General features: G+C 37.7%; 1 long non-coding RNA gene across 1 annotated transcript in view; it reads right to left on the bottom strand.

The window, feature by feature from the left end:
- LOC307157956 overlaps positions 1-2,393 on the bottom strand; it is a 46,317-nt gene extending 43,924 nt beyond the window's left edge. Inside the window, exons 1-2 of the long non-coding RNA XR_013821145.1 lie at positions 2,286-2,393; positions 1,787-1,823 (exon numbers count right to left, since the gene is read on the bottom strand). This is a non-coding gene — a long non-coding RNA (uncharacterized lncRNA). The remainder of the gene's footprint in view (positions 1-1,786; positions 1,824-2,285) is intronic.
- Between the last annotated feature and the right edge of the window lie 21,892 nt (positions 2,394-24,285).

The following is a 24,285-nucleotide window of genomic DNA, read 5'->3' as shown; positions in this document are numbered from 1 at the left end:
CGCAACAAAAAATCTCAAGGCCCAGAAAGGTAGTAAAGACATCGTTATAATAGTCCTTGTGACAACCTTAATGTTATGAAGCGACGAGAATACTTTTAGTGCACATAAAAAATAACGACTTTATTGAAGAATTTAATCTCTGCTGTGTTAGTTTCCTATGCCGTTGGCGTAATAAACACACTGCAACGCTTCAGGTTCAACGTCAGAACGCAGGTTTTGTATTGGCCAGCTCCTGTGTCAGCATCACACGCATGTGTCGTGGTGCTCACGTGAACAGCTTCGGACTACTGGCATCGGCATTCTGACGTAGAACCCAGAAGCGCTGCATTGGGTTTACTACGCCAACAGCATAGGAGACTGACACAGAAGTAGGGCTGTCAACGAATATTCTAAATTCAAATATATATTCTAATAGTTTAAAAAAACAGAATATCGAAGGTGAAAATTAATATTCGAATGTGGAAAAACACGCCTGCGGTAACGTGGCGCGTCTGTCTGCTTTGCGTGTGGGCGCGCTGCCTGAGGGATCAGGAACAGGTCATTTTATTTAACGTTAAACAGAAACATTACTAAAGTGTAGGCTACTGTACTGACTGAATAGATATTGCATGAATAAGGTAGGTTAGATACAGCATTTTTATGCACTGTCTGCAGGCTTCCACTGGTTTGATTATTTGCCGTTTCATGTCAAGGAAAAGTTCCATGTTTACCACAGCACAGCTCGCTTGGAGCGTTCAATGTCGGTTCTATATACTGTAAAACTTCAATTAATGTTAATAATATTTGTTTCAATCACTGAATGAAGCCTGCTGGGACAAGAATTGCGACCTTAAATTGCTTGCACAAAACTCTTGATCAGCACTCAACATTTGCTTATATTTGTTGTTCATTTAAACCGTTATGAACCACAGAGCGTGACGCCTCATTCGCGCCGCAAGACCTCCAGACGCACGTAAACGCGTCTTTACATTGACTTAACATTGAAATCACTCGCGCCAGACGCTCTTTTCGCGTTTGGTGTGAACGCAGCATGGGTGAGGGCGAGAGAGAGAAAGAGTGCGAGCGAGCGTGCAAGAGTGAGGTCTGCGGTCTTGGCCATTAGTTGATTTACTTGTTTTTGTGTAGGTAATACGTTGTCAAATATGTTTAAACTTAAATAAACTACCTATACAAGTAGTTATGTCTCTTTGTATTCATTTGTCCTGTTATTGACGTAATGCGCGTCATTGACAAAATGCGCAACCAGATGTTCGAATATTCGTGTGTTTTTTAGAGGGAATATTCGAACGTCATTTTTGAGCAATTTTGACAGCCCTACACAGAAGAGAAGAAATTCTTCAATAAAGTCGTTATTTTTGTTTGGTTTTTGTGCACAAAAAGAATTCTCGTCGCTGAGTAATTAATGACAGAATTTTCATTTTGGGGTTAACTAACCCTTTAATCACAAAGTTTACTTCGGCCCTCTGCATTTCACTGCGGTCCACACACTGTTCGCGTGGCATACTTTACCATCAGGAGGGTCAGCCCAATTTTTATGTCTGTGTGGACGGTGTGCATACAACGACACATTTGAGAGCTTGAAAACAAAGGTCAACTAGATAGTTTGCACGCGCTGAAAGAATCTTTCCACGCTCAACGCCAAGGAGTGTACTTTAAAAGGCTGAGAGAGCTTTAACGTGAGCTTGCATTCATTATTGAAATGTACAGGTTCTGATGATCTTTAAAATAGTTCATTTATAGTTTAAAATAGTTCACCTATAAATGAAAATTGTAAGCATTTACTCACCCTCATGTTGCTCCAAACCTTTATGTCTTTCTTTCTTCTGTGGAACACAAAACAGAATGTTCCATGTTTAGAAGTTTATGTTTTCGCCAACAAATGACAAATAGAACAAAAAAAAGTATCATAAAAATAATCTAAACAAATTTGGCACAAAATTCCAAAATCTTATGAAGCCTTTATGTGAGGGAAAAGTAATTTTGTGCAAATTTTTTTTACATATTGAACCCTTCTACAGGTTGGCTATAAAGCACTTGAAAACACATCAAACAAAAGGACATTTGAATGGAAGATTTAAGGCGATTAATGATTTACATTTTGACCTGTTGAGTGTAAAAAGCATATGGCTTTAGAAGCCTCTGAAATGTAGTGTATAAGCCATATGGGCCACTTTTATGATAAATATAGACTTGGAAAGAACTCGTAACACCCAAAAAAAAATTTCTCCTTCTTGTTATGTATCTCACGTAATACTGTACCAAAAACCCCATCAACTGAACCTTACCGTTAAAATGATACCGCACAGTTCATGCCAATGAAATGAAGTTTCCAGCGCAGCGGACTCTCTGAACAATCCCAGCTGCTTCTCTGTGTCACTGAACTCTCAGGTAATTTTGAGGTGAGGTCATTTTAACCTCTGAACACACACAGGTTACAGCTGAAGTCTCTGGAAAAGGAAGAGAGGATGATGGGTAGGCAGTAAATATCAGTGCCAGTGAGGTATAGTATTCTCCTGACAGGAACGAGACTGACATCATTTTAAACAAAGACTGAAAACACGCTGAAATATTGTAAATTGAGCATTGTAAAGTATAACATTATTTAAATTGGCTTAGATATATTACCATATTATCTCATTTCATTGAAATACAGGTTGTCTGTTGAATTAAAGGCGCATTGTGGAATATTTAGGAGGATCTGTTGACAGAAAAGGAATATCATATACATAACTATGTTTTGAGTGGTGTATAAAGACCTTACATAATGAACCGTTATGTTTTTACTACCCTATACGGACGGGACTAACGTAGTTTAACATGGAGAGGTGGGGTAAAGTAATAATTACCAGAGCTTCTCTGTGATTTTAGTCAATGTGCCATCTCAATAATCATTACGGACAATATCAGTAAAGATTACGGCGAAATTGTGAAAAATTACCTCTTTATTAGGTAACGTTAATACTAATCCCTGCGAATAGACCCGCTGTAAATATTCCGTCATTCCCTGTTTAAAAGTAGTTTTTCCAAGTATGGAGACGCTTGAAAAAGCATTCAGTTGTGTTCTAGACGCTGGGACGAGTCTGTGGCAAAACTCAAGTGTTTTCCACACACCATTCAGATCAGAAAGAAGATCGAAAGCACTTGTTAGAGGCACGAAACATCTTTTAGCGTTAGGTAACGTTAAGTGCCTACCAACACAATCCAATCTGAAGTTAATTAATACATCGTTCGACCGTACATAACTGTCATACTGCTAATATATATATTATATATATATATATATATATATATATATATATATATATATATATATATATATATATATATATATAGGTTAAATGTGTTTGCGCACGTGATATCAGGAAGCAACGTAATACGCATATGTCGACAGGAGGGTCACGGCGATGCACAAATCGAGTTAACGTTAACGTTACCCCTCACACTTCTGCTAGTTTTACTGAGATATCTTATCCCGTGCGAATTGGCCATTAATATTACAGACGTCTTGTGGTAAAATAACATTACTCCATCAACCCTTGTAAAGTTATAAAGGGCTATAAAATGAGCTATTTCTATCTACACACACCGCGAGTCCCGTTACATTGAAATAGCCATTTTGCGGCGACATATTTCTACAGTAACGTTAGCCCTAAACAGACAAACGCGTTTCCTCACTATGTTGGTTCTACATGCAAAGCAACTAGCTAAAGTCAGCGATTCAGCGAATAAAACACTGACACAATGTTGAACAAGTAACAATAATATTCGCAATAACATATCGTTTTACTGAATAATTAAGTAAACATCATCTCTTAATTTATATTTGTAAAGAAACCTCATTGCTTAACTGGCTACTCTCTGCTGTCTCAGACGACGACATCTCTTCCTGTCGGCCACCGTAACTTCTGCTGTTTGCAATTTGCAACCTCACCAATAGATGCCGCTAAAAATGACACCGTGCACATTTTAAGCTTTCAATTTTGCTTTCAATTTCAACTATTTGGAGTAATTGATTATATAATGAGATTTATTTGATGAAAGAACCATCTGCATTTGATTCCATATTGCATTATTGTATCTTCATGCAGCGAGTTTACTCTAATAATAAAAGAAAAGGCTAATTATCTAAAAACAATTTCACACTAGCATTGTAAACGTGTCATTTACTGCAATTATACTTTTGAAACTTTGTATTTCAAAAGTTCATCATGCAGTGCTTCACCCCAGACTTCAAATGTGAATCTGTTACTCTAATTGTCATTTTTGCTTGTTTTTAAAAACTGATGGAATAGACAAAAATCATTTTCTAATTAAAAAAATTACAGCAAGCTACAGAAATAAACACTTGTATTTTGGTCTGTAAGATCATAAAAATGTTTCGTTTTTTGTTTATTAATGTCCAGAAAATAAAATCATAATGGAAATGACCCAAATTATCCTGTTTAGAAGCTTATCCTTTCGCATCTCTCAGTTGTACTGAGAGTGACAAAGCTCGAACATCAATGAGACACTGAACGAACTCAAATGTGCAGAGCATGCTGGGAAACCAAAGAGAGTATAGGACCTAGAGGATTTTTAAGAATCGCGTAACGCTTCTCTGCTCAGGACAAACCAGAAACTCATTCACAATCAGCACAAAAGACTGTCACTGGTGTTCGATTACCGACCAAGAGTTTGGAAGATATTTTAAGATACCAGGACAGCATTGTTTCTGTTCTTTAAAAAACTCTTGTAGATCATGTAAGGTGTATAATCACAAATATATGAAATCCAAATGAATTTAGAACAAAATCATACAGAGACATAATATTAAGACACTTAAAACACACCCAGAGACTCCAAACACCTTTAAAAGCGGAGCGGCTGAAATACTTTAACCGTCTTCTCCTGAGTTCTTCACATGCCAGTCAAATCACCTCAGAGGCATGGGATGCGTTTGGAGCCTGTTTAAAAGGCCAGACACATAACTATGGTTTACAACACTGTGTGAGTAGGCAGAGAGAGAGAAAGAGACAAAAACACTGCTGATATTTTTGAAGCCGGCAGACGCTCCACATGGGGATTGCGAGCGCTCATCATCTTGTTTAGAGTGTATTAGCAGGCAGCGCCTCTGCCTCCTTTGCTCTAGTTTTCTTGTTGTCGGGGTGGAGTGTCCTGAGGCGATAACAGGAGCTATCCCTCCCTCTCTTTTCATTCGCCAATACGCAGGGGCCTAATTTTCCATCAGCAAAGCATGAAATCAGCAGAGAATGCCACACAACAAGAGTCGCTGCAGCTTCACCGTGTGAATTTTGGCCTCTAAATAAAGTTGAACTCCTGGGTGGAAGTAAAGTGGTCGTGTCTGCGGTTTGCACACTTGGTTCTGGTGAGTAAAAGCAACGTAATAACAGGCACTGCACTTATCTATCATGCTACTATTAGGGATTTGAACAAACCTCAAGCTACTGTACAAACATGACTAAAATCATGCTATTACTTTTCTAAGTGATCATACAATTCTCACCTGACTTGATGATAAAAAGCTATATCCAGGGGTTATCAGTTTACAAAGAGTTGGATGTGGGCTCCACCTGAAACCACCCAGAACTACCTAACATCCCCAAATCCACAGCAACACCTGGCATCCACTCCAAAATGGTACAAACTAATCACTGAAAATGTATAAATGTACAAAAAAAGAAAAAGTTTGGGCTGAGTAAGATTTTTTTTATGTTTATGAAACAAGTCACATGCTCACCACGATTTATTTGATCAAAAATACAGTAAAAACTGTTGTATTGTGAACTGTTATTGCAATAACGTTGGTTTATTTTTTCACACATTTTAAAATACAATTTATTCCTGTGATGGCAAAAGTCATTACATTTTCAGCGTCACTTCCATTTCATTTCAGTGTCCTTCCGTACTCATTCTAATATGCTGATTTGGTGCTTTATTATCATCAATACTAAAACCAGTTGTACTGCTTAATATTTTGTGGAAAACACAAGTTAAAATAATAATAATAATATTTTTACAACAAATATGTGCCTATAGAGGAGTGTGAAAGTGAAAACTCAGAACAGAACTTTTAGTGAACGAATACAAATCTTTTCTTTTCTTTTGAACTTACAGATCTGGTGCTTGTGCCACTTTGCACTCCAGCATCTCAGACTCCAATCACTCCCGTTCTGCCACACAAAACAATTTCCTTCATCAGAGGACAGTTACTCAAACAAACACACACCCTAAGAGAGCTAGAACACGAGCTATTTCTCTGTGCTGATTGACAAAAAAAAAAAAAAAAACATTCAAAATAGATGACAAGAACACAAAAAAGGGCACATAACAAACCGGAGCTCAGTTACGATGGTTTTCCCTCTCAATAATGAATCGCCATCAGCGTAGCAACAACATGCAGAGAAGAGAAGAAAATAAGCTTGGCTCTCTCTGAGAACAAAACTTCTATATTTAATCTGTGCAGAGAGCGCCTTGTGTGCAAAGTACAAAAAAACAAAATGGATCACAAGTTCTGTGGCATGCAAATTGCATCCCGGATACACTCTGAGCTTAGCTGGCCTTGTCTTTGTGATTGACAGGATTTTTTTTTTTAAATGTGCAGATTATAAATATTTATAATTGGGTTGATATCAGCGCCGCTGAGTTGCCAACTGCATCTATTGAACTAAGGGAGGCAAGGAGACAGCGCTGTAAATCTTAGAGCACAATATGGCATGCAGATGGCATGGCACGCTGATAAATAAGCCTAGCTTTTGAGCGCTGCCACTTTTTCCGCGAGTTAATGAGTGGAGCTATTTCAGTTTGGAGCTGTCAGCGCTGACGTGCGGTGCGGTGCGGTCCTCTGCGGACTGTGCTCGGCTCCTTGGGTTCAGGGTGAAGTCAACGGGAGCTCTCCGGTTCTCACGTAATGGGAGGTGACAGTGAAACCAAGGGGGGAGATGGTGATGGTGGGGAAAAATTTGGAACCGAGCGCAAAAGAACCTGATCCAGAACCTGGGAAAGTCACCTGAAAGCATTTGAGAGCACAGGAACCGGCAACCGTGTCCGTTTCTGAACGGCTGTCGTGCACGTTTTATCCCAGACTGCATCTGTCTTACTTAAGACGTACTGTATGCTATATATATGTATTGCCTGACGGGGCGACTCCCTCTTTTCCCCGCCGTACACCCTCGACAGAGCCATCCAACATCAACATCCCCTCTCCGAATAGGAGCTCCGAGCCTCCTCTGGTCCTCGGAGTATTGCGGTGGAGTAAATCTCCACACACTGGGCACTATTCTTCTAGAAAGGGCTTCAGGGTGAGGAATTTGGACACAGCCACAATGGCTTCATTATTCTTCTGTTGCCTGGCCCACTGAGAGTCTAAAACAGCTCTCTCCAGACTGCTGTCAGCCTTCCTCGTCTGCCTCGACAGACACAGAGAAAAAAGGGAAGGAAAGAGAGCAAGCACACTGATATGACGGCATGTCCTAGACACAAACATTTTGACTTGGGAAAAAAAAAAAAAAAACGAGAATCAAACCAGGAAGTCTCAGCAGAGGGCTAGTGTTTGACAACTAGGTCACCTAAAGGTTCTCTGGCATCTCTCTGCTTAGTGTTTTCCATTAATAAAAGCACAGAATATTAAAGCTTCGACTGAAAACTACAGCATCAACTATCTCTGAGCTTTTCGACGCTATGGGAATTGCTTCGGTTGAGGAGCTGCGGTTGTGATTTCAGCGATACGGTCATGTGTGGCCTCGGCGGTCGTATTGAACTGGAATCTACTGAACCTCGGCGAATCTAAAATAGCCGCCCGTCTTTGATTGCTTTGTGGCGTGTGGTCTCATATCTCCCCGTATCATGAGCTCCTTCAGCCTAGGATCAAACGTGAAACACCAGGCTAGGCCACAAACTGAGTACTGCATAAACTCGCCTGCGTTAAAGGTAGACCTGCACACCTTCTCTTCTATTTCAGTGTGTATTATTATTATTTATTTTTTAAATGGCTTGACTGCTGTCACCTTTGACAATAAGCCAGAGACATTAGCGCACAAGTTGCACCTAAATGTAAATGTGTGCCACCAAATTGCAAACAAACAAAACTAATCACATTTTTTCTCCTCGTCCTCTCATTCTATGCTATATTAAGTCCCACGGGGTGTTTGAATTTAAAGCAAGCATGAAATCCAAACCCTTCAAGGAGATTAAATTCAGAATCAAGCAGCCCATGTAAATGCTGTGACAACAGGGGGCTCCGTGCAATTAGTATGCTGGCTACTGCTAGTGCAATTAGGCAAACCAGACAGCAAGAGCTGGGGGCCGGGGACATCGAGGAAGGCCTGTATTTACATTTTATTCAAGAAGACACAAACGTGTGTATCCGAACGAGAGGAATAAATGTTCCTGTCTTAACTTCATACACAGTAAATTTGTGCATTTTTTTTCTTGGTTTGTTTTTTGTTGCTATGGGGACATTTGTCAGTAAACAAGCCCAGAGCAGAGAGACTGTTGGGAGAAAGACCCATTTGCAGGAATCTCTCAGGTGGATCCATCAAAGTGGCAAGCTGTTGCATGATGAACACACTGGAAGGACCACCTAGAGGAATAAAATGCTCTCATTTGAGGGTATATTACATAAACAAGCATGACAGGCAAATTCTGTCCCAGTGGAGATGCGTGCAAACACTTTAGACTTAACGTTAAGCAAGAGGTAAAATTAACATCTGTAAACAAAACCAGGATACAAAACGTAAGATGAAAAGTACTTGAACTACTAAAAGAAAATTAAATGCAGTGGGAGAAATGCATTACATTATTCAAAAAATATGTCACATACTGTCACATAATACTACAAAATACACAAAATACTGTCACATAAAGTGACAGTAAAGACGTTTATAATGTTAAAAAAGTTTTCTGTTTCAAATAAATGCTGTTCTTAGTTTCTAGTCATCGAAGATCCTGAAAAAATTGCTAATTATAATAATAACAACAACAATAATTTCTTGAGCACCAAATCAGCATATTTCTGAAGAATCATGTGACACTGAAGACTGGCTACTGAAAATGTAACTTTATAAGTTTTTTCTTTTTGTTTATATTTATTAACAGTTGTATGTATGTGATTGTTGATATATTTGTACATTAACATTAAGAGATATTAAAATACATAAAGTTTGTTTTTTTCTTTTTTCTTTTGTCATTGTACCTTTTATTTTGTTGTTGAACATGTTGATTAGAAATTTACCATAAGACATGTTATGTGTTTGGTGTATGTCATACCATCTGACTTTTCATTGGTTATTCACAAGTTTGAAATTAAATGAGCTTTTGTACACCTGTAATCTTTAAGCCCTGATGAAGGCATGTGTGCCGAAACGTGTTAAAGAGCAATATCTTTTCAGCTCTATTTTGATCTCTCCATTTTGCAAGTGTTGCTGGTATTGTCCCAACATTCAAAAATTGACTTTGCCATCACATATATATTAATATAAAAACAGCTATTTTAAATATCTGTTTTTAATGTATTTTTGATCAAATAAATGCAGCCTTGTTGAGCAGAAGAGACCTTTAAAAATGACATCGACCCTAAACATTTGAAAGGCAGTGCACAGTGTGATCATCCCGCTAAACATCTGCAAAATAAAAAGAAAGCCAAACAGGTTTGGTGTGACATAAGGGCGAGTGACAATTTTCATTTTTAGGGTGAACTAACACTTTAAAAAACATACAATTGTGTGGAGATTCGAAACTGGAATGGAGAACAAGACTTTTTTTTTCCCGGGTTGTCGGTTGATTGATCCCTGATAGGTCAAAACTCTTGGCTCCGTTTTGTTATCACATTCATGCATCTTGCCAGTGTGTTTACGTGTCATATTGATGTGGACAGCTGCCACGAGCGATAGTTCCAGTACGATGTGCCAAACCCAGACTGCTGATTTTGGAGAGCTCTGTGATCTCCCATTGGGTTGAGTGTCTTTAGCCCAAGGGCTTAAACTCATCTCACACTCCCAAAGCCCAACTCTGGACACATGACTACCTGTCAGGGGAGAGGCAATTGGGCTGCTCGACTGCAGCTGGGGTCCAGTACACACACACACACACACACACACACAGTCATTTAATGGAGCATGGCAAGGTGATGGCAGACTTCTCCTGCATGTCTAACCCTTGCTGCTCATTTTCCCTCTCAGTCAGTCTGGTGGGACTTATTGGACATCTATTATAATGTGGTATAGACGCCACCATAGTACACACAGCATAGCGAGACCGGAGATTCAAACACTGTGCTGAATATTATGATTTACTCACATAGACTTTAGTCAGAGCAGATGCCATATTCAATTCGACAAATGAAAATAAGGCTTTAGGATAAAAGTACAGCTAGTTCAATATGACGTACCGTTCAGCCAAAAACACTTTCCACAAATTTCCAATGGTCATAAACTCTGGAAAATAGGTTGTGTGAATTAAACAGGATCTAAGACCTTAAGGCAACATGACATAATGAACAGACCATACATCTGTCCATCACAACCTCACTTTCATTTAGAAATTGATATGACATCTACTGGAAGGAAAATATTTACTATACATATAGTAACTAAAATAAGAGTTTTGATTTGTCTAATATGTTTTTAGTTACTTCATAATATTTACTACCATCCACTTTACTATTACTTCAAACATGGACAGTAGCAATAGCGTGTAGATGTGGTTGAAAAAGAGACTTTCTCCAATTACAGTGCAAGCCCATTACTCATCCACAGCTCCTCTACAAACAGTTGCAGGGAGAACAAGTAAAGCTGGTATTATGTCAGAGATGCACAGAAAGAGGATGAACGCAGGTTTTCTTTCCTGTTGCATGTGGTTCTCTCTTCCCCTTTAGGCTGCTGGTACTTCCACCACATGGGCGGCAGCAGAGAAAACTTAAAACTGAAACTGAACCACAAAGCAACATCTGTGCAGAAAACTGCAATAACATATAGGCATCTATTTTAAACTTTGGTACAATAGACATCTTATTAGCATTAACATGCTTTAGTAATGGTATCCGATAATACTTTTATGGTAATACCATTGTACTTTTTTAGCCAGGGTACATGCATTAAACTACAATATTTTCTCCACAATAACAGGGCTATTTTCTCTTCAAATTAGATAACATATGCTCAGTGACTCATGTGGCTCATAATCATGTTTTTCTTGGCAGTTATTCTAGGTCACTGAAAATGCTGATCACAATGGGGAAAATACAGAAAAAGCTGGAATGGGTCCAATTTGCACATGTGCAAGTGCAAAGAATGAATCACAGAGTTGGTCTACAGAAATCTTAAGATGAAGAGTCACTGACCTTTGCAGGACGTACTTCTGATCCCTGATCATACAGAGATAAGAAAGACATTTAATGCAGCATGTGTCCTGAACAGCTGGTTTATGCTATTGTGCTCGGGTGATGGTTTGACAAAGATGGGACTTCAATTCTGTATAATAATAATAATAATAATGCTGTACTTAAGAAGAAGTGACGTTATAGACATGATTATATTGTCGAGGTGAATCATTCTATAGCAGCACAGATTAGAGCCACCGCTGCTGAAGACACATTACAATCTAGAAATATTTCAAAATTATAGTTGAATATGGACCATATTTTGAAACTTTCACACAGATTTCTTTGGAAAAAATATATGACTAGGTTATATTTCACACCAAAATAAATTTCAGACATTATTTTCAGGACAATTAAGAATAATTAATTATGTATTATTATAAATTCTCAATACCGTAATACAGACATGCATTTAAAAAATATGTGTGTTTGTGTGCGCTACAATTAATTATAATATAATATACTATAATATAATAAATATATTTAAATATTTAAATAATATAATACTTATATAAATAAATATCAATATGCATATACATAATATAGACATTAGGGCTGTCAAACGATTAATCGCGATTAATCGAATCCAAAATAAAAGTTTGTTTTTACATAATATATGTGTGTGTACGGTGTATAATTATTTTCTATATATAAATACACACACATGCATGTATATATTTAAGAAATATTTGCATGTATATACTGTGTATATATATATTTATATTATATATAATTTATATTATATATAAATATTTTATATATAAATAACACATTTTTCTTAAATATATATGCATGTGTGTGTATTTATATATAGAAAATAATTATACTCCATACACACACATATATTATGTAAACACAAACTTTTATTTTGGATGCGATTAATCGTTTGACAGCCCAATAGACATACATAAAATATTATGGGTTCAAATATACAAAAGCGCTGGAAAACCAAGTTTTTTTCCGGCACCTGGAGGATTTTCCTGAAGAACAGTTGGCAGTTTATGTAACTGCTCAGAACAAACAAGGGACTCATGAACAACTATCGCAAAAAAAGAAAAAAAAGAAAAAAGAAATAGTCATTGATTATCCAGGTAATGACACACACTATTAAGAATCAAGTGTATGTAAAATTTGAATGGGTCATTTTGATAAATTCAGCTATTATTTTGTATAGTGGACGTCATGTGAAATAGATTGTTTAGGACAGTAAATACATTTTTTATGATCCCTCTTATTTAGTTAAAATAACATTTAGCAGATTCTGCATTTGTTCAGTACCATGGAACTAAATATAATATTACATTACCATCTGATACCATGCACGGTTCCTCCTTGACATTCTTCTCGACTGCAAATTTCAATAAAGCTACATAACAGATCTAGAAAAAAAACAAAAACAGATGAATGAAGACAGCGAGAGAAAGGTAGAGATGGAGCTTGTGCCATGTACATAAACAGTAAGGCCATGGAATGGAAAAGAGCATATTTGAGTGTAAACTGATGATCATATTAAAGCTCTGTGGGCTCACTCTGCGGCCCGTTACTGCTTTCAAACACGGACTTCCACGTTTTACAGAGGGGGTTTTCTACTCGAGGCTTGGCTGCTCAGAGTGGTCTTTGGACAACGGCCCCTCGCTGGCACGGACAGACACTCGGCACAGACCAGGATGTTTCAATTACAGTCCACGTGACGAGGGAATTCAGTACCACTGCCAAAAATGACAGAACAGACGCAAAAGTGAAGCAAAGAATGCGGCAAACTGCAAAACCCGTAGACATATTGCTCGAAAGCAAAGAGGCAAAAGCTATTTTCATCTGCAATATCACAGAAAGCAGTGAAACAAAAGGCTTCACTAACAAAGCTTTCCATAGAGACTTGACACTGGTGTTAGTATCTATTTACATACTGAGAATGCGCTTGCAGCAATTTGCATAATGTTTTTCTGTAGCCGAGTGCTCTGGGGAGCTGCATTGTAACATATTGGTGCTTAATGAACTCTGAAAAAATTGATTTTCCACAGAGTAAATTAAGAAATGCATTATAGCTGTTAAAGCAATCTTGGGGGAAATCTGAGACTTCCACGGCAAAAGTATGCTTAGAAAGTAATAAATTACACGTTACACTTATTTGCTTTAATTCATGCTAATTTCACCCAATTAATGTATCACAGAATCTTTGTGCGCGGTCACAAGAGATTTAATTATTTATCCAGGGATTTTGTTTTTCTTCTTGTATGTTTGGTGCATAGGTGTGAAAGCGTCTACCTCATAGCACGCATATTCGTTGAAGTGTTTATGCTAATAAATGCCTGATGTATTTGCACTGCTGTCTTAATGACTGTGTGTTTACTTTATACCCTGATACTCTGTTATATTTATTGAAGCTTTAAGCGTGGCTGTGTTCCAAATCACACTAATAGTATGTACTTCTCTGATGATGAAGTGCATACTTTTGAATATGTAGTAAGACAATGCAACAGTAGCGAGACATAATAAACTCCCTCGTCACATTCTTTTTGAGTTCAAGCATAAAGAATTAAGCTAATCCAAGTCATTTAACTTGTAGGTTTAGAAGTCAACACTAAAGCAGCTTTCCCACTTTGCTTCCATAACCTGACATATTTCGGACAAAATAGGACATTCAACAAGAAAAAAAAAATTTAAAATCAGGAACTATGGACTCTTTTATTCTTTCATCTGAAAGAATCGAAACAGAACGATTATGCTACAAACTTCTCTTTTAAAGCACAAAGAGCTGTGGGTAACATAAGAAATAAAGAAAATGCACATACAGAAAAAGTATGAATCTGGTTTGACATAATACGATTATGAGATGCACTAAGTCTTATTTTGCATAACGGATAGCACGTGAACTGGGATGCATCGGATCTCATGCACTACAGAAACTGTCTTTGTGTGCTGAAAAAGAAAGAGAGAGAGAAAACCCCACAAAACAGCATTTGAATCTCTGTATTACGCTGTGATTTTCAGAGTGCAAGTCTAAAACAGAGGCCGGAGTGTGTCTGTGTCCAGGCCACAGTGCACTTCCCGTGAACAACATGGACAGGAGATCTGCCTTCCTTCCTTTCCTCTCTGGCACATGCCGATGAGTCACTGTTTACAGTCTTTTCAGATCTGCTGCCCTCAAAGCAACCTTCCTGACAGGACTTTTCCATTCACTCAGAATCTGAGCATGTCCAAGCCTGACACTGTGAACCCGAACAAACCCTTTTTACAATCTAAGGTTAAACTCTTCTTCTTCTGGGGCATGTCACCATGAAATTAAAGCTAGCTGTCCATAAACACACTCATACACACACACAATTTGCTTGCGACTCACTAAAAGTCCTACATTAGGCATCTGTGGACAGTTTCAAACACTATGCAAGCCAGTTTTGATGTCCTAAAGGCATCGAGAATGAAATACACATCATTAAAAGCCACAAATTCTGTTGCACATGCTGGAAAACATCTCTCTTGAATTAGAGCTTTGTTTACCGCCTATAGTGAACAAACTCCTTTTTTCACAGTCTGCATTTATGCACTACTTAGGAGTCTTAGCAGTGCATGCAAACCAAACCATTCCTGCATCCGGAATCGCATACTGTATAGTAGGTACGACATTTGATTTGAAACTTACTTTGCGACCATTAAAAAGAATGTTCTATATAGTATGAATGAAATTAAGACATACTACATCTGCCATGGTCATGTGACCCAAGGCGTTCACTTCTATACACAAACCTCTCCCGTGGCCTGACTATGAGTTCGAACTGCTCGGCTCACATACTGTATATTCGGATGCAGTGCATCATGTGTTTGGTTTTTGATGTATTTTTATCTCTGACTTGAAAAATATTGAACTAAACTTCTCTAGTATTGCATTTTTTCATACATTTGGGACATGGGCATGATTTTTTGCCAATGAAAATGTTATTTTCTTGAACACATGGGCTAGAAATGCTGCTTTATTTGAAAATTATTTTTGCAATATTTAGATTTTGTGCTAAAACTACATTTGGAACATTCCAATTGTTTTGTTTTTTTTTGTGGCCAAATTACCATTTTTCTTTCTTGAAAACATGGATAGAAAATCCTGCTTTATTCAAAAATAGTTTTGCGATTTTTTTGTGTGCATACATTACATTCAGAACATGGAAACAAAGCTAACTCCTGATGGATATAATCAAGCAAGTTCCTACTTTTTGTCATGGCATATCCTTTTTCCCTCTAAATTATCACATTATGGAAAATGGGTTACAAAAGCAGTTTTATTAGGACAAACAAACAAAAAAAAAATCATCCCACAATTGACACACGGTAGCCCTGTCAAAGAGTTTTTAGTCGCAGACTAAATGAAGGATAAAAAAAGCCCCCTTCCCTAGCGACAACTTCCCCATTCTCCTTGTATTGATATTAAAAAGCTTATGTGCTGCTAGTTTTTCCAGTAAATTAGAGAAAACAAAATCTCCTGATTAGTCAATTAAGTGGCACATTAGTCTGGGACTTCATTAAAAGATAGGGCAGCCTCTTTAAGGATATGCTACAATGTGTATGGAATGTTTAAACAGGAAATTGAACAAATGGAGCTTGTTAAAACTCGCTTGAGTCACTTGACATCTTACACGACTGCAAGGGCTTCACAGAGAGAATGTCAGGCTGCGGCGCTCCCCGGATCTCGCTATGCTAATCTGGGACGGGCGAGAAGTAGTGCCACGCAACAACAGCTGGCACAACAAGATGTAAACACTCATGAAATCACAGGCTTAGCGGCCCCGAAGAGCTGACGCAAGCACATGTGGGTGCAGACGCGCACGGATACACTTCCGCATGGTCAGGCACATAGGTAACCCTGCTTGGATTGCACTTTGAAAGATTGAGGGAACCTAAAAGACGTAATATAGGGAGGAAAACTCACAAATGAGATCTCTTTGAAATCACAATTGTTTATCTTAGACAGTAATGAAAGCAAATGGTGATTTTATTGCTCAAATCTCAGATGTTTCTCCTCTCGGTTGTGACCTAATGGTTCGAAAGTCGGACTTGTAACCCGAAGGTCGCAGGTTCGATTCTCAATACCGGCAGGAAATGACTGAGGTGCTCTTGAGTCAGGCAACTAACCTCCAATCGCTCCCACTGCTTCGGATGTGTGTCCACGGTTTGCAGTGTGTGTGTTCACTACTCACGTGGATGGGTTAAATGCAGAAGACAAATTCAGAGTATGGGTTACCGCTTGGCATTCACGTCACTTCACTTCTTAACAATGGTCTCAAACTGTAGTGAAATTTGCTAAGACACAAAAGTGTGCAATCAAAATTCAGATCTCAATTTAAACATTTCTCGAATTTTCTCGCAATCCACAATAAATGATTTCTTTTCAGAAACATCTGAGAAGCAGGAGACTAACAGTAAGTCTCTGTTTGCTCTGCATTTACTCTAATTTAGGGTAAAAACAATAAAGATACTGAAGTTGTCACTTAAAAAGTTTCCTGTAAGACCTAAGACCAATTTGATATTAAAACAACTAAAATCCTATGACAAAGCAACCACTGAATAATAAAAATTCCCCTCTGGGTAGACGTATATCTGCTCATTGACTTCCTCAGCAGTTGCGAAAATAATAATAGCAATCAGGTATATCACGTCATTTTCAGGAAATGGCGACAGTAAATTCACAGAAGATGGTCCAGTCGCGGCGCTACCAAATTCATATCCGTAATTTAAGAGACGAGAAAAAGGCGGATATTTCCTTTTGAGGTGGAATAAATTATGCATCATTTCATTCCAAAGAGAGGTAATATTATACTGGCTTTGTCTGTCCTACTTCATAAATCCTGAGCTTTAAAACACTCACGAATGCACGCACACCAACACGATCCCTTTCACGCTAACACACACACACAAAAGACACAAATTTTGCCAGTGCCCTGAGATTTAGGAGCCGGTACACTAAAACATCACAGTTCACTGGCTGCGTTGCCGTCTCAGCGTCACATTCTATCCAGAACAATGCGACAGCTGACAGCTTGCACAGAGATTCATCACGCTAAGCAGAATTATTTCTGCCACGTGCTAATTTATTAACAACCTGTGCATGCTCTAATGTAGTAAAATTTGCATATACATTTTTAACCTGGAAGCAAGATCATGAATATTCCTCAGGCAGTGGAGTATTTCTCTTTGTTAGTCACTTTCGATTCTTAGAAGAAGAACTGAAATGGGGAAAGAGAAGCCTCAAATCGCTCCAATCTTTTGCAAGGCACGTTTTCTTCCAGGGAAGTATTCCAGTCCTTCCTTAACCTTTTGCTCAGAACACAGCAGAATCTGACATTAAACCTTTTATGCTGCAATTTACTGCATCCACATGCGTTTGACCTGAAATAACATAATAATGCAAGAAATATATCATATTCAGTAATGCAGAAGTACTGAGAGCGCAGTGGATTGAAGATGGAGATTATCTGAATGAATGAACAAGTCTAGGTCGGGGTGGCAGATTTACAAGAAAGACCACAGGATGTGCAGCTATTATAAGAGGTGGTTACACGGCGTCGGGGCACAAGCAGTTATCCCTGCGAGAGAAGGCTGCAGGTGCACATTTCACACACCTGTGATGTTTCCCTGTATTCCCTCGCGTTACCCAGGGATGCAGCGATCAGATGCAGGCATAAACACCACGCTCCTGCTGCAATGCAACAAATCCTACCTGTCAGACTGACAGGTTGCCTCTATATTGTGAATAAACAAGTATAACAGAGACATAAACAGGTGTAGCTGTTGTCTGAGGAGCCTGACAAACAAATCAAGAGCATATGTAATGGTGTAATTACAGCAGCAAACAGATTTAATCGGTTTAATTATCTAACCTTGTTCTGACTGATGATGTATAGCGCATCCGAAAAGATGAATTAGCCTCATCATTGATGTAAAAACTGTTAAGCTGATCAAAGAGTGGAAGTTGTTTTGTTGGTTTATGTAAAGAATAGCATTGAAAAATATGAAAGGTTTGTTTGCTGTTCTACAGATGAAGCCTCTCATGTCATCCAAACAAACTCAATGAGAAGAGGCTTCTAATATTAGGGTGGATCTCATGAAAACATGTCCAGGCCCCAGGTTCACTCCTAAAGCAAAAACAAAAACAACAATAATAACATCAATAAATAAACAATGTATTTTGAATAAATTATGTATTAACATTTTTTAAAAATTAAATAAAAAATAATTGTATATATATATATATTTTTTTTTTTTTTTATTTATATAAACATTTGTGTTGGTTTAAAATAACATTTCTCATTTTTACATTTAGTTTAATTTGTGCATGTACTAAAATAAACTAAAAATGATATATGTATGTAAATATGTATATGTATGTATGTATGTATATGTATGTATGTAAGTATGTGTATGTATGTATGTGTATGTATGTATGTATGTATGTATGTATGTATGTGTATGTATGTAAGTATGTGTATGTAAGTGTATGTAATCTATGTATGTATGTGTATGTATGTTTGTATGTGTATGTATGTTTGTATGTGTATGTATGTTTGTATGCATACCTACATACATACCTACATACATACCTACCTACATACCTGCATACATACCTACCTACATACCTGCATCCATACCTACATACCTACCTAAATACCTACATACATACCTACCTACCTACATACCTGCATACATACCTACCTACATACATACATACCTACCTACATACCTGCATACATACCTACCTACATACATACATACCTACCTACATACCTGCATACATACCTACCTACATACCTACATACATATCATTTGTAGTTTTAGTTATTTTAGTACATGTACAAATTAAACTAAATATAAAAATGAGAAATGTTATTTTAAACCAACACAAATGTTTTGTTTATGGCTTTAGTTTTACTTTCTGTTAACTATAATAACCCTGATATAGGGTAATTATAGCAGTGAGGACCTTGGAGAAAGTCATCATGAAAATATCACGACGTAAAAATCTTAATGGTTCTAAAATATACAATTTCTTTTCTCAGTTGATTTGGGGGTTAAATACAGGTTTCGTGAGATTCATACTTGCATACTCTATCATAATTATTTGATGTCAGTGCCAAAATAACATCAGATCTTCACACTGAAAGGCTTCAGTAAATATGCTAGCCAGATTTGACATGCCACTGACTCTTACCACAAGATATCAGACTGAAAAAACAAAGTGATTAAACTGTTTATCTTTCATAAACCATGCCTGCCACGGCTGATTGACAAAACCATAAATAGAAAAAGTATGCTGCACTTTCAGACGTGTATTTAAAGGCCAGAAGAAAACCGATAGCATGTTTTTTTCTTAACCTAATTGCCGCCAAACCCTGTGGATTGTAGCAGCGGGTTGAATCACAACACACAAGCTCAAAGCATCATGGTAAACAAAACAGCCAATCATGGAGAATGACTACGGGCTATTGAGGCCTTTCATTTAAGTGATGTTAAGAGCAAACAATCAACTCCCTGCTTTGGTTCCCACAACACATCCATATCAAAGAATGACAAGTAGCAAAGGTGACATCCAATTTATAACTCAAGGACTGCGGACAAGCAAATAAACAGGCATTTCCGGACCACGCGTCAAACTCAATTTGCCTCTCCCATGGTTCAATGCATTTAGGGGGCGCAGAAAAAAAAAGTTGAAGGTGCAGAACTTTAATGCCTTTCTAATAGGCTAGACAAGCCCAGTCATTTACGTTCACAGGGAACGCACAGGCAATCCCATAGTCTTGATACGCGGTTGAAAAAGTTGCAAAAATGCGTATGAAAAGTTAAGACATGTGTCTCAATGTGTCTCTTTCATTTTAAATCCAAAGCCGGTGTTGTCAGCATTCGACTTCAAAAAGGCGAACCGTAGAAACTTTGAACCACTCCGTGCCCCGTCTGTGGCTGTGGGCTTGTTTTCCTGATCTCGCTAACTACCGCTTGCTGTCGTTACATTGCTGTTGCTTCGCCTGCAGGTAAAGAGAGATTAAACAGCATGCGGTGCCCTTGTAAAGCAGCAAAGGTTTTATGGAGGGGGTCTTTAAATATTTAAGGTGTGAGTACAATGAGGCAGAGCTGAAATACAAAATACAAACCTGCAAATCATTTACATTTCATTCGCCGTGTCTATTTTACACTTAATACAATTTTTTAAGAACAAAATTCCAAAAAGGAAGATAAATGCACAATATGACAAGCTGTTTGCCGTGAGGTGATTGTCGTAGGTTAGAAAATAGATGCTTTTTTCAGCCCATCATCCCTGAAATAATACACAAAAGAATTAGAATAAACCATCTCCCGCTACATAAAATAGTAGGTTTTCATGTTGCCATTTTTTGCCACTTCTCAACTGTATTTCAGTAAATAACCATTTTGATCAGCAAATTCAAGATAATTATAAGAAAACAAAAATATCGAATGCAAAACATCCCCAGCCATTGTCACACTCAATTAAGTGTGGCTAGGTAATGAGGCCATTTGCATTGTAAAGCATCCCCCATGTGTTAGGGTTTTAATGGGGACAGGACCTGAGGAGATTAATTGAGAGTGACATTTCTTGAACTCTATTTTTCCCCCTCCGTGTCTTCCACGTCTTGCCTTTGCTTACCTGACTGACAGATCTACCTTTCAAACTCAAATATCTGAAAGACTGTCCACTCAAACCCCTCATTGACTCTGATGTTTAAAAAGGGCAGGATGGTACATTATGCATATGGCTCTGGCGATGAACAGAAGTGCTTGACTTCAAGACAAGGGGTGGATTTGGTCCTGTGCCTGTGAACGTTAAAGAAATGGAAAACATCAGAAGAATGATGCACTGCCGTGGATCTACAGTCCTTATATCATTATTAGCACTTAAGAAGCCATAACGTTGGGTTAGCTGAAGGCCAAGTGCCAGTAATTATCGTCTTCAAATGAGATAAAATTCATATTATACTTTTGTACATTTTCAACTTTCTTTAGTGTGTGATGTTGCTGTTTGAGTATGAAAAATGTCTGCAAAGTTACAAAGCACAAAGTCACTCCAAAGACTGTTATTCTCTATATCAGAGCGCACTGTGTCTGAACTTCCTGAAACGCCTCCATTGTAGTCTTTTCTGGCAACACAAACGTCACAACATTACACATTTAAATCATTCCCGCCCACGGCATACACGGAGAAAAGAGACGAGGCCTAGTTGAGTTAATAGTGTGTTGAAACTCGCGGTTATGGTGGTAAGGGTCGTGACATTTCCCAAACACACTCAAAACTGTTGACCAATCACAACACACTCATCCAGTGACCAATCAGAGCACAATGTGCTTTTCAGAAGGATGGGGCTTCATAGAGACAGAAACTAAACAGAGATGCTGCAATGTAAAATATGTGAAAAATTATGTTTTTGAACATTCAAGCATGAAATCCTGTTTTTGTAAACCCTAAAAACAAAATCAAGACGGTAAAAAGGACATAATAGTTCCCCTTTCCCCTTTATCTTAGTTCTTTATCATTCAATTTCATAATACACACTTGCACAAATCAAACCGCATATTTGTGTCCTCTTATGATGCAAGCACGATGCAACTAGAACTTTGAATATGCGCTACGTAAGGTGGCGGGTAACAGCAGATAGTCATTTTCCGCTATCTAAGGTGGGGGTGTTGGTCACGGGTCTCTAATGACTTATTTAATATTGCAAGAGAAATGACCCAGGGTCCAAGAAACACTACGTCTCTCCAGCCTGAAAACAGAAACAATGGAGCCACCTTAATTGTGACATTACAAGCAGTGGCACAGCGAGGAACAGAGGGGGTTTGATTAAAAGGAGAAGAGGTGGGTGACTTTGTGAAAAGGTCACTGCACACTTACTGGACTTCTCAACTCCCCCTCTTTCTGAACAAGAAAAAAAGTGGAAGAATATGGAGAAAAGAAAAAAAAAAATCTCCCATGTGATTAGAGACGACTTCCAATATTTCCAGCAATGCCATTAGTGAAATAAGATGGTAATTTTCTGGCAGGCGGTATCTGGGCAGAAAAGGACAGAAGGAAGTGAGGGGGAGGCAGCAGGTTGTGGCTGGGAACAGAAGGCAGCACAGGTGGGGTGGTGTCGAGGTTAATTGAGAGGTTAACAGGGACAAAGGTTTGTCAAAGGTCAGGGAAGACCTCCATCCAGAGGGAAAGGCACCGGTTCCTCCTGACTTATGCATGTTCCTGGTGTAGCAGCACAATCCCTATGTGAGATTGTTTAGAGAATGAGTTTTATCAAAGGCAGATTTCAATATCTAGAAACCAAGGTGGCTGATGGCTAATACAATAATACAATGTCCAGTATACACTACTGCTCAAAAGTTTGGGGCCAGTAAAAATACTTTCATTCAGAAAGGACAAATTAAATTGATCTATATATAAAATCTAACTAAAATAAATGCTGTTCTTTTGAACTTTCTATTCATCAAATAATCATGAAAAAACTTTTTTTTCACAGAAATATTAAGCAGCACAACAGTTTTCAACATTGATAATAAAAAGAAATATTGTTGACCACCAAATCAGCATTCGAATGATGACACTGAAAACTGGAGTAATGGCTGCTGAAAATTCAGCTTTGCAATCACTTGAATAAATTATTTTTTAAATTCTATTTAAAACAGACAACAGTTTAATCTGTAATAATATTTCACAATTTTATGGTTTACCTGATTTTATCAAAGAGAGACATAGAGACCTCTTTCAAAAACATTTGAAAAAATCGTACCAAATTGAACAGAATTAACAGTAGTGTAAATATAAACATAAATATGCACACATTAAATGGCAGCAAAAGGGATGGTTTATTTTTACTCAATAATACTTATTCAAAATTACCCAAGAAAAAGTTTAATTGCAAATAATGATGGTATAATTATATAACTGACGAAAGGGAAGCAATTCTGTACATTGACAAAAGGGCACAAAGTCACGTCTTTTGGAAGCATTATCAATCACCTTCCAAAACTCCTCAGCCAATTTAATAGAACGTACAACCTTTAATTCAGTGTGACATACCGTCCTGAATCTATCACAAACCTTCAAAATCTCTCTGGAGACATTACAATTTGATACGCCGACTATGATGCTAACGATTTACATTATATCCATCTCTGAACCTTGTACAGGTGAGTCAATTACCGCATGCCTGAACGTGATGGCAAACCGCCGAGCTGCACTGATGCATGACATGCACCCGATAAACATTCAGACCACGGGCGGCTTTCTGAGAAGAAGAAAAAAAAAAAAAAAACGTGTAGACGATTTTCAGTGAATAATCACACAATTCTGCATCACAAAACAGGTACAGATGTCTTAGTCTCCAGTTTAAGGTTTTATTTTTAGAAAATTGTAATGTTGATGGTCCATTAACAAAACAACGCTTGGTACATAATGCAGTGATTTGAGGACAAAGAAGAAACATAAAACCATCAAACTGTGCTGAATACAGTATGCTGGACAGATAAAAATGCTAAGCTCGATTCACATTCCTTTAAAAAATATATATATATATATGTTTCATAAACATGGAACCTGCATTTCTGAATGTGGAAAAAAATATTTTTTTATAGACTATTACATTTTCGTCTGGTCCTCTGACATTGCAATTAGCTACAGAATTGCAATTAAATTTAAACCGGTCTTTTAAACGTATTTTCATTTTTATCTCAATCTTTTTTAATTAGTTTCTTTTTCTCTGAGAGTTTACATCAATGTATTTATGTCAATGTATATATTTTGTGTCAATGTATTCATGTGCATTTTCATTCTAATTAATTAGAAAATCTCAAGAAAATGACTTGAGTTTTAGTTTGCTTACTATTAAAATGCATATAAAAAGCCTTTACAGTAACAACAAACTTCTCTA

Source organism: Squalius cephalus (assembly GCF_949319135.1).
Source record: "Squalius cephalus genome assembly, chromosome: 4".
NCBI lineage: Eukaryota > Metazoa > Chordata > Actinopteri > Cypriniformes > Leuciscidae > Squalius > Squalius cephalus.
The sequence above is the reverse complement of the archived record's forward strand: the minus strand, read 5'-3'. Positions and strand labels throughout refer to the sequence as shown.